The sequence below is a fragment of the Bison bison genome, unplaced genomic scaffold (genome assembly GCF_000754665.1).
Source record: "Bison bison bison isolate TAMUID 2011002044 unplaced genomic scaffold, Bison_UMD1.0 scf7180017864065, whole genome shotgun sequence".
In the NCBI taxonomy this organism is placed as follows: Eukaryota; Metazoa; Chordata; class Mammalia; order Artiodactyla; family Bovidae; genus Bison; species Bison bison.
In genome coordinates this window covers 2133963-2146242 of record NW_011494637.1, presented here as the reverse complement: position 1 = coordinate 2146242, position 12280 = coordinate 2133963, and the positions used below count along the sequence as shown (strand labels likewise).

Here is a 12280-nt window from a genome sequence, read left to right as displayed (position 1 = left end):
TCAGTGCAATGTACCACACATAAACAATGAACAATACTTTTTTTTGAAGTTTCATCTATAAGTATTCTGTTTACTGAATTGTGAATACTATTTACTGAATTCTTCCAATCAAAGAAAAATAAACTGGTTATTAAAAACAAACAAAAAAAAAGTTTTCTACCACAACTCACATGTTTGCAGAGGTCATGCCAGGGAAAAGAAATATATGGAACTCAGACAATAAGGATAGAAATGAGTTCTTAAAAAAAGTTAATGCTTCTCTTTATTTTCTATTAATATCATTAAGTGTGAAAAGGCACCCAAGTGTTGTGAGGGGAAATGGGAAACCAAACAAAGCACAGCAGCCTGTGGTCGGCCACCTGTGTGCTCCCAAGGAGTGAATTCAAGGAGACAGCATAGCACACTCACCAGGTGCCACAAAGTACTTGAAGCTTCAAGGGAAACAGCAATAGTCGATGTCTGTCAGACACCATGCAACCTTTGAGTTTAAAATATTTGTCTTTATCAGCATTAGATCATGCTACATTCCTTTTGATGATGTCTTATCTTTGCAATGCTAGGTTTTCAGTGCTTGCTGTAATAAAAAGCCATGTCCATGCAAAATCAGTGTGGAACAGGAAGAGGGTGGTAGTGTCCAGTTTGAGAATCTGAACAGTACCCAAGAGAAAAACAAATCCATTAATAAATAATGTGGTTGTTTATAAATAAAATTTAAACAAAAATTTCAATTTAAGTTGTTTTGATAAACTAAGCTGTTTGGGAAGTAACCATTTAAAAATGGGAAGAAAAACTCTTCAGCATTTTTTTTTGCCAAGGGGACACCATGAAAAACTGAGAGACTCAAGGAGTCAGTGAGTCAAGGAACTGGGAACCTCATGGCTATCTGTGTGCCAAATACAAAGTGTGCAGACACACCTCTACTGTAACAATAAAAAGCAATTTTAAAATCCAGAGTTTAATTTTTATGTTGAAAAACATTGACAATATCGTCTCACTGAAATTTATATCTGATCAATTTTTTCTATAAAAAGCTAAATAAAACTTTTTATAGAAGTTTTTATAGAAGTGATCACTTTTTATAAAAGTGATAAAGTTCTGTGCGTTTATGTTTTAATGAACCTAAAAGTATCTCCACATCCATACAAATAAGCAATGTCTGCTTTGGGCCAAGATAAAGTAACATTAACAAGGTTCACTCTCATGTCTAAAAACAACCAAAAAGGAGGAGGATAGTGAGGTTGAGGATGGGAAGCCAACATACGATCGTCCAGGCTTCCTGGCCTGGGAAGCTCGAGGCTGCAGCCCTGGGAAGGGTGCCAGGCTGCCTCTCTGAGTGGAGAAGACTAACCTTCGAGACCCAGGAGGGCACAGCAGCTAGAGCTCACCTAAACCAGTATTGGGAAAAGGAGCTGCACAGAGAGTGGAGGGCCTCCCTAGTGGCACAGACAGTAGAGTCTGCCTGAGATGCAGGAGACCTGGGTTCAATCCCTGGGTTGGGAAGATGCCCTGGAGAAGGGAACGGCTACCCACTCCAGGATTCTGGGCCTGGAAAATTCCATAAACAGAGGAGCCTGGCAGGCTAAAGTCCATGGAGTCGCAAACAGTTGGACATGACTGAGCGACTTTCACTTCACTTCACTTTGAGAGTGGAAATCTGCATAAGCATTCAACTGAACACTGCTCAGCACGTATGTGGGAGGAAATACCAGAGGCCAGAGAAAGAACCGATCAAAGGATTCAAGATAGGAAACTTTATGACACACAGGACACTGGGACAAGTACACAGAGGTCTCGCCTCCTGAGTGGAAAACAGTCAGTCAGCAGTGTAAGCAGTACCGTGCCAGCAGTGCCTAAATAAATACTCAAAGAAGACCTAAAAGGATCCAACTGTCTCCAATTTAACTGTGTCCCAGAACAAAGTCCAAGAACAGCTATACAAAGATGAAATATCCACCCAACAAGGTAAAATCCACACTGGGTGTGCTCAGTCACTCAGTTGTGTCCAATTCTCTTGTGACTTCATCGACTATAGCCTGCCAGGCTCCTCCATCCATGGGATTCTTCTCCAGGCAAGAACACTGGGGTGGATTGCTTTCCTTCTCCAGGGGATCTTCCTGACCCAAAGACTGAAACTGCATCTCCTGTGGCTCCTGCATTGGCAGGCGAATTCTTTACCAATGAGCCACATGGGAAACCCTAAAATTCACACTGGCATCTTATCAGAAATTAACAGGCAAAGGAAGAGAAAAAGGAAACATATAAGAAAAAAAAACCAAAACCTACGACTGACATAATGTTATAATTAGTAGACAAAGACACTAAAAAAGCATATGTATGTGTATATTATTAATGTATACAGATACTAACACAAGGAAAACTGAGGAACATTTACAATCCAAAATATTTCACAAAGGCCTAAGAATGAAAACTACACTTGGTAAATGATACTCTTAATAAATTCAACAATTTAAGTACCAGTTAAAACTACAAAAATAAAAGAAAGTTATACTTATCCTAGGGTTTGCTTATGGTTTCTAAAACACTGAGAGACAAAAACCGTGAAACTAATGGAGTTGTGTACTTTCACTCCTTCCTAAAATTCTTCTGAAACACTGTAGAGTTTTAAATGCACGAACTAACTTATGAGAAAGAAGAAAATGGGAAAGGAAAAATTTGGCAACTATACTAGAAAGCAGATGGCTAAGTAGGCAGGGTATTAGCTGACCCAGGCAAGAAGAAATTCACTTACACTCTAGAGCCTCCATAAAGCCTCAGGAAATCGGCAGCGGTGGAAGTGGTTTAAGGGTGGAGCTAAGACTGGAAAACTGGCTAACTTCTCTCTCCACATCCCCATTCCTTAAATAGCTGGCAATCCAGCACTTCCTAATTTCTAGCTGTATACTAGAAATGTATCCCTAAAGATTTCCATATTCTGGAACTGGGTTTTGAAGGGCAGGTGACAGGACCCTGCAAAACACTGAAGGCTGAGGTGTCTAGCCTTCTTTCACTCTACCCTCAGCCCGCACACTGGGGGCCAGAGACCAGAAGACTTCTCTGGAAAGTATGGTCAACCCAACTACAGAAACTGCCTGAAGAAAGCAATCACTGGGCAAGGAGAAGAAAAACTCAAAAGTCCTCAGAGTTAACAAAGGACACTGCATCCTAGAAACAAGTAAAACATGCTATTAAAGGAATTCAAAACATAAAAAGGAATTCTTGAAACTTAAATATGACAGTAGAAACAAACAAACAAAAAAACACATGGCAGAGGTGCTTGAAGATAAAAAGTGAATTTTCTTTCCAAGTAAAGAGTAAAGCCAGAGGTGGAAAATGGCTGAACAATAGGAGAATAGGTAACATAAAGATTAGGGAACTAACACAAGAGGTCACAACGATGAATGGCTGATGTCTCACCATGAAAAAAGAAAAGCAGCAGAAGGGAGAAGAGTCATCAACATAATACATATTTTAAAACAAAATTGATAACAGTTTCCAAATGTAAAGGGCCCAGTAACTTCTCATCACAATGAAAAAGTGAGATCAAAACAAAACAACAACAAAAAATCAATTAGGGGTAAGGTGAGCACAAAATGCAGCAATAGAGAATGAATACCAAAAGAATCTCTTTAAACAGCAGGAAGTGACTGTGAGCAGTGGTGTTTGTTAGAAAGCAGAGAAGGTATTTTCTACATCAGGCTTTATAGAATTGCATACTTTTAATCTGTGAGTGTATTAAACTCATTTTTAAAGAGGTTTTAAGATCATTCTATGCAGAAGCCACCTTTATACAATTGTAATCCATTCTAACTCAGGAAGAGTGAAGTAAATTCTGTCAACAGTGAATTTGAGCCAAGTCATTATTCAATACAAATATAATTTCTCCCTCTATTCTCTTTTTGTTTCTCAAACAGATAACAAAGGCAATCTGGGATTGGCAAGTCAATAAAAGATACCCAAAAAGGTTTTCTTTTACTATAGACAAACAAGAGAGAGAGTAAAATTATAGTGTCTACTCCTATATCCTAGTGTACCTGCAGTTAAGAAGCCACTCCCGAAATCTCTCACTTTCCTAATTTGGGACAAAAAAAAAAAAAAAAGGGATGCAATGAAGCAGAGACGACTGATGGCAAAATGGAGACACACCAAAGGTGGTGTATCTCTTAGAAACTGTGGTTGAGGCATTAATTTCTTTTTACAGTCATATTTTAATAGTACTTCAGAAATAAACAGCTGAGAAACTGATGTGAAAAAAATAGCTCATTGCAAATTATTATAATTTCTGTTTTATACTCACCCAAAGAATTTCATATAACTTGCCACCAAATCTTCAGCAATATACAATAATATGGCGTTTTTTGTATCCACATATTCCAAAATTTATACTTCCAGTACATTCCTTACTGCTAGACCTCCAAATTCAACTGCGCACTGACAAGTGTCTGTCAGTGTCTGTAAAGCACTCAACATGTCCAGCTCATTCTTTTCTCCAAACTAGTCCACAGTTACGTCTCAGCTGTTATTGATCCTGAATGAGCTTTCTGAGTTCTTTGTGAATTTTTAATACTTCAGAACAAGGACCAACTAACTGGTTTTGTGGGAAGTCTGAAACACAGTTATAAGCTTCCTTCGGTCCTCACAGAGAGCTGCTGTGCATTCACCCGTGCATTTCAATCCACACTAACTTCAGACACCATTTCCTGATTACATTTTCTCCAGGTTGTGAACAAGCTGGCCTATTCACAAACACGGATTCTCACACCCACAAACTTTATGCAATTGATCACCCATGTCCAGAATGTTTTCTTTAATACTTACTTTTATCCTTTATTTTTTATAGTACTACTCTACTTGTGTAGTACTATAACTGATAGTTATCTGTGCACTGTCTCTAGCTATTAGATTTACTGAAATGAACAACTGAGCTTTTATTGTTGATGAGCATCACTAAAATCATACTGTTTCCTCACAGTGCTGTGCTGTATTCATTACTACTGTGTCTGCCCAAATAAGTCTCCAGTTTCCCTTGATCATTTGTCTATTTCTGGGCCTGCTTCTACTTGACCTCCTATTTAAGTAGCAAGCTAACGTTTGAAAATTCTTACACCCCTAAATTTTATTCTTGGTTTCTTACTTTTCTTCTAGTCAACTCACTCAGATTTTCTAGGATAATGTTCATGAGGTCTGATTTTCATATCCTACAAAAGACAGCGCTTTTCCTTTATTCTATCAGTTCAATATTACCTTGTTACAACATATCAGAAGAATGCAGTTAACAAAAAAAAGTCAGTCTTTGCAACTGCAAGACTAAATTTATATATCTTAATATAATAAAATGACAGCAAAGGCAAGTTATTTATAAACAATTACAACGTGTACAAATAAGAACAAAGCTCAAATCACTGATCTTGGTTTTTTTATTTAAGGTAGTCTGAAATGACAAGACAGCATTCAAGGAAATGGAATGCATCTTAATTTATATGGTAAATTAAAGTTTAGTAACATATAAAACGATTCTATAATATCATTCACACCTGACTATGAAGCATGGACACAATTACCAATAATACTTTATTATGGTTTATATTCTTGGCAAGTCTACTATCAAAAAACACATTTCAAGTAGCTCTGAGTCTTTCATGTGATGACAAAGAAATTCAGGAATGAAAATGATGATGATACTACCTACCTTCCTGCTTGCCAAGTGCCACACTGAACAATCAAACATGTCCCCTCACTTAGTCGTCCCAGCAGTCCTGAGACTGCGGTCCCAGTCCTCTCCTTCCCTCACAGGTCGGGGAGGAGGGTAAGGCGGTAAGGCTGCCCCAGACACACAGACACACAGGTTCTACAGGGAGTGCTTCAGAGCCTGCTACACTTCCTAGAGCATGATATCGCCTACACGAGAGCCTAAAACTAAGTAAACTGCCTTAAAATAGCACCACAAATTAGTGAAAGTGATAAATTAGTGAAAGACACAGAACACTGAAGTCTTGACACTTAAGAATTTTTTCTACTCTGATCATTTTACCTTTAAACATTTGGGTGGGGGAACATGTATTTTAAGCACAGCTTGTTCTCATAGAATTTTAGAGCTGGTAGGGAATTTGGATGCAGATAAAGAAACAGATTAACAGAGATGACTTGGTAAATTTATTTTGTGTTCTTCCCCCCTAATTCCAAGTCATATGCTCTTTCTCCATCAATGAATTCCTGGTTGAGTCACACACCGTATCAATAAATAGCAGAGAATAGCTGGTAAAACAGATTTCTTACACCGACAAATATGCTTTTCTCCTAGAAGAGAGAAATGCCTACCAAATTTCAATGACACAAATACACAAAAATGATAAACCTGTGGCCACTTACACAGAATTCTTCTAATCATTACAGTTTTCAATAGGGGAAGATGAAAATTTGGTCTTAATATACAATGCACACATATACACCCAATGTCATTCCTAAGTTAGGGCTGATTAAATCACCGTTGTGAAATAAGCTTTAAGCATTACTTTTCAATAAAACATCACCCATTTCACTTGCTACAGTGATATATAAATATTCAGTAAAAAAATTCCTCAAAACCTGAGAAACTACTTTTGTTTTTGATTAAAAACAAAACCAAAAAAAAAACCTCAACGAGTCACTGACCTCTGAAATTTAAAATTATGCTCTAATTACAATATCTGTTTGAACAACAAAGTAATTGTATAACATGAAGAATCAGAACACAATGATTGCCCCAACATTGCTGACAGACTCTTTTAATTATACATTCGTAGTCAGGCAAATGAGCACAAGACTTCTCTCCCTATTGCGCTCTTAATGTGGAACTTCATACCCAAAATCTTCTAGAAAGGAATTCTGGAAAGTGCTTCGTATTTAAACAAACCAAGGTTTCAATAACCCATTTATAAATAATATAAATAATATAAAACATTTTAAGCCAAGTGATAAAGCCTAACATAACTATCTCCAGTTGTACATACAATCTTAAATCAGTATCAGTTTAAGAAATGTACACTGAGGAATATTTCTTGATATATAATTATATAATAATTTCATTATATATAATGAAATATATATAATTATATGTAATTGTTCACTGACTAACTCCGGTTATAAAGTTGACTTCAAAAAAATTTTTAACTTGAGTAAAACAGGAATCATGTTCTCAAAGCAAGTTATTTTCTAATAATATATAGAAATTAGAAAGTGAAGTCGCTCAGTCATGTCCAACTCTTTGCGACCCCATGGACTGTATGTAGTCTACCATACTCCTCCATCCATGGGATTTTCCAGGCAAGGGTACATACTTTTATTCAGTTTGTTGAAATCATTATCTAGGAATGTCTTTATAGGCAGTAGGTATTCTACAAAGGCTTATTAAATTTAGCATAGTGAAACAACTTGCTAAATTCAAAAAGGTGTCAGGTTAAGTCCTCATTCCAATTCTCATATATTAATTCCTCTAATTTAACTGTAATTACCGTGTATCAAGACCAAACTTAAGTATCACCAGTTATGGCCAATGTCCCCATCATGACCAAAATCAGTAAACTTTCACTAGAGCTGAGCTGTTTATAGTATCCATGCCCAATTTGGGAAGCTAAATATGATCTTGATGATGCCATAGGTCAGGCTGAAAAGAAGGAACTAAACAGTTTCCTACAGAAGGACAAAAATGACCAGGTGATTTTTAATTTCATCTTCCCCAAGTTTAAATATCAGTGGCTGCCTAATGCTTAAAAAAAAAAAAAAAGACTCTAAGGAACTGGCTGGAAATCCTTTTGGAAACTTTGGGCTACGTTTCTGCTGCTAACGATCACTCACATACAAGTAGTTACTGTCCACGGAGGCATGAAGTGCTTCCACAAAGCATTAACAGAACCCTTTCGCTATTCACATGAAACCTTGTACTGGATTTATTTCTTCCCCCATCTAGCAGACATAAAGATTATTAAAGGCAGAGAAAAACAACCATTTGTCTTAGAATGTGATGTTTTAAAGTGTTAAATCTAAGTATTTACTTATTGACAGCAAATCAAGAAAAGAAGATTAAAAGTTAAAGATTACCATTTCTACTCATACCCATTTTATTTCCAAAATTGGCAAAAACTCAATTTCGGAAATGGCCTTTGAATAAAACATTTTCCAGGTCCTCTCAGACAAAATGGGAGTACAGGAAACATCTTATCGTTTGTTCTTTTGAATGAAGTCTTACTATCAGTTCAGTCGCTCAGTCGTGTTCGACTCTCTGCAACCCCATGGACTGCAGCACGCCAGGCCTCCCTGTCCATCACCAACTCCCGGAGTTTACCCAAACTCATGTCCATAGAGTCAGTGATGCCATCCAGCCATCTCATCCTCTGCCGTCCCCTTCTCCTCCCACTTTCAATCTTTCAAGTCTTATGTATATTACTATCTAAAAAGCTTCAAGGAATCTGAAATCAGACTCTACTCCTATCTTTTAGCACTGACCATAATAAGTGCCACATAACCACTCAATATATCAAACCATGCTCACAGAGCAAGCACGATACAAAAATGCAGTCATAGCTAATATTATTATGAAGAAAAGCAACATAAAGTTAAAAAACTTTTTAAACCTTAGTAGAGGTAGTAGATATTATTGTAATACCTGTTTCTCACTTGAAAATGACATAAACTAAAGGGCAGAAATCTGACTTACTCAATGTCACGCGGCTAAACTTCTCATTATACACTTTTGCCCTAAAGATTTTACAACAGTATATTAAGAAGACAAGAAAGGTTAACAACTGTAATATTTAAAGAACAACAATGAAAGAAGATTAAAATTTTTTCACACAAAACTGTAACAAGAAACAAGGTGAACATTTTGATAAAACCACCTACAGGATACCTTGCTGCCCTAAGCAAAGACCACTCCCAGGCCTGTGCTGGACGATCACTCTAAGGGCACAGCGAGTGAGTGGCAATGCCTGGTTCCCTATCACAGAGCTCCTGTTTCCTGAGGGAAGGTATTCAGAAAGCAAATTCTACAGATATTCAGAACAAAACAATTATTTGTTTAGTAGTGATAGTATTAGTTGCTCAGCCGTGTCTGACTCTTTGCAACCCCATGAACTGTAGCCCACCAGGTTCCTCTGTCCATGGAACTGTCAAGGCAAGAATACTGGAGTGGGTTGCCATTCCCTTCTCCAGGGCATCTTTCTGACCCAGGGATCAAATCCAGGTTTCTTACATTACAGGCAGAGTCTTTACCGTCCTAGCCACCAGGGAAGCCTCTTATTTCTCTAGATTATTTTAAAATATGATTTTTATATCCATTTGATGATATTCCTAGGAATTCATGATATTACCCTTAATCTTGGACAAAATATTTGAACCTTGGTCTCCTCATCTATAAAACAGAGGTAAGTTCTAACTGTGTTATGTTTGTACAGCACATAGAATAGTTGCCAGCATCTCCTAAGTGATGTTACCATGGTTTGAACAGGCTGCTATTTAAAATCAAAGAGTAAAATAAAAAGTTAAAAAAATAATAAAATCAAAGAGTAATAGAAAATTACAGGAAATGACCTATGAATATGGAGTAGGGATGACTGAAGAATAGCAAATAAAATAGCATGACTAAAGTTATAATTAAAAAAAAAAAGCTGAAAAAAGCTTTTGGGGATAAAGAGTACTAACTGAAGAAAATTAATTTTGTCAATAAAAATATATTAAACATATTTAATAGAACATGAGAGATTGTTTCAAAATACAGTTTTTAGGATAAAGAAGCTTAATAAAGATCCACCTGTAATCTCTGGGTTGCAGACTGGAGAAGAGCTCAGCTGATCACAGGACCGGACTGCCTTCCGTGTACGCTTTAGATTTGAAACAACATATAAAGGAGGACAACCACAGTTTCCCAGAAATAGGAATAACCCATGATCTGTCCACCAGCTCTATACAAAGAGACTAATAGCAGTAAGAGGAATTTATAAAAAAGTAAATAACTGAAGAATAAGTTGAAATACTACTTCTTTAGTAATATTTTCCTAAGTTACTCCCTCTATTAGAATTCACCTCCTCCACTTTGCTTCCTTCCATAGAACTTTATGGCTTTATATAATAATACTTTTAATACTGTAATACAGTCCTCTGCATCCAATATAAAATAATAAGCCTCAAGAGAGCAAGACAGGTGTCTTTTTAAAAAATGTATGCACAATGCATCTGTGCTGTTTTTCAGTTGCTAAGTCATGTGCATCTCTTTCTGACCCCGTGGCCAGGCTTCCCTGTCCTTCACTATCTCCAGAGTTTGCTCAAATTCATATCCATTGAGTCAGGGATGCATCCAACCATCTCATCCTCTGTTGTCCCCTTCTCCTGCTCAGTGTATTTTTAAATGCCTAAATAAGAGTTTGGTATTCAAGCAGTAGCTTACTATTTTTCTGTTCTTACACCTCTGCACAGATATGAACTTGTACCTCTTTTATGATATTTTTAATCAGGTCTCTCAAATATTCAATGAACATGAATTTAAGCGAAATCCGGGAGATAGTGGAGGATAGAGGAGCCTGACATGCTGTAGTCTATGAGGTCACAAAGAGTTGGACATGACTTAGCCATTGAACAGCAACTCCTCCTCAAACATTTATCTGCATTTGTCTTATTTTATATGTATATATATTCTATAAACTAAATGCTGTATCACATACAAACTTACTACTAGTTTCTCAACATATATGCATGCTACCATAATAAACACAATACAAAGTCATTTAAAGGACATTATTAAATTCATACTAGGCTTGTTTACCATGATTATGTCTTTTCTTTACTCAACACATGCTAAACTACTGTTCATCTATATTAGAAATCACTTTCCTGACGTATCTGGCAAAAGGTTTTGTATACAGTAATAAGCATTGAAGAAGCCTTCCCTGGTGGCTCAGTAGTAAAAAGTCCACCTGCCAATGCAGGAGACATGGGTTCAATCCCTGGGTCGAGATTCCCTGGAGAAGGAAATGGCAATTCACTCCAGTATTCTTACCTGGAAAACGTCATGGAGAGAGAAGCCTGGAGGGCTACAGCCCATGGAATTGTGTCCAACTAGTTGGACATAACTCGGTGACTAAACAACAACAAGAAGCACTGCAGAAATATCTGGAATAAAACATTCTCTACCCACAGAAGTGAACAAGGCACATAATACAGTGAGGAGAGAACACAACCTGAATGCAAGCCTTACTTCAGGACCATATTTCAGTTATCTCAGTAATAACCTGGACCAACTCACTCATACATTCATTGATTTTTCAATAAATACTTATTAGGTTTTTCTACTACACAGAAGATACTTTCTTAGTGCACAAGGATTATAACAGGTAACTGGACAAACATGCTAGCCCTTGAAAAGCTTAGAGGCCAGCAAGGAAGAAAGACATGAAATAAGTAATAACACAATAACTACTTACAACTGAGATGAGTGACAGACATCAAAGTTCACTCTGCTGTAAGTGGACAGAAGCCGGACTGATCTAGGTTATATGATAAACATCTCATGAAACTTTACTTCCTCATTTGTAAAGGTTACAGGGTTGCTAGGACTGAATGAAAAAAAGGATGTTGAAGGCAGTGACTAGCTCACAGTACCTCATACTTCTGCTATGTAACTCCTACTATTCTTATTCCTTCCCTAAGTCTTCTTAAAGACGGCTTTTCAGATAACAGGGATTTCCCTTAACTCCACTGCAGGACTTCCTTCCTGATATTATGTTAACATAAACAACCTTCAGGAAAGAACCAGTTCCTCAATTACAAAAGACTCTAAATTAAAGTCACAGTAAAAAAAAATAAATAAAAGAAAGACAGAAAAATAATAAATTAGGAATCAACGAACAATTCCTCCTGATTAAAAAAAATATAGGTTCAGTTCAGTCGCTCAGTCGTGTCCGACTCTTTGCAACCCCATGAATCGCAGCACGCCAGGCCTCCCTGTCTATCACCAACTTCCGGAGTTCACTCAGACTCACGTCCATCGAGTCAGTGATGCCATCCAGCCATCTCATCCTCTGTCATCCCCTTCTCCTCCTGCCCTCAATCCCTCCCAGCATCAGTCTTTTCCAATGAGTCAGCTCTTCACAAGAGGTGGCCAAAGTACTGGAGTTTCACCTTTAGCATCATTCCTTCCAAAGAAATCCCAGGGCTGATCTCCTTCAGAATGGACTGGTTGGATCTCCTCACAGTCCAAGGGACTCTCAAGAGTCTTCTCCAACACCACAGTTCAAAAGCATCAATTCTTCGGCGC

The 12280-nt window shown here is 37.4% G+C and overlaps 1 protein-coding gene across 1 annotated transcript in view; it reads right to left on the bottom strand.

Annotated features, from left to right (window-relative positions):
• QKI (QKI, KH domain containing, RNA binding) overlaps window positions 1-12280 on the bottom strand; it is a 158983-nt gene that overhangs the window by 39065 nt on the left and 107638 nt on the right. The gene's annotated exons all lie outside the window — the stretch shown is intronic.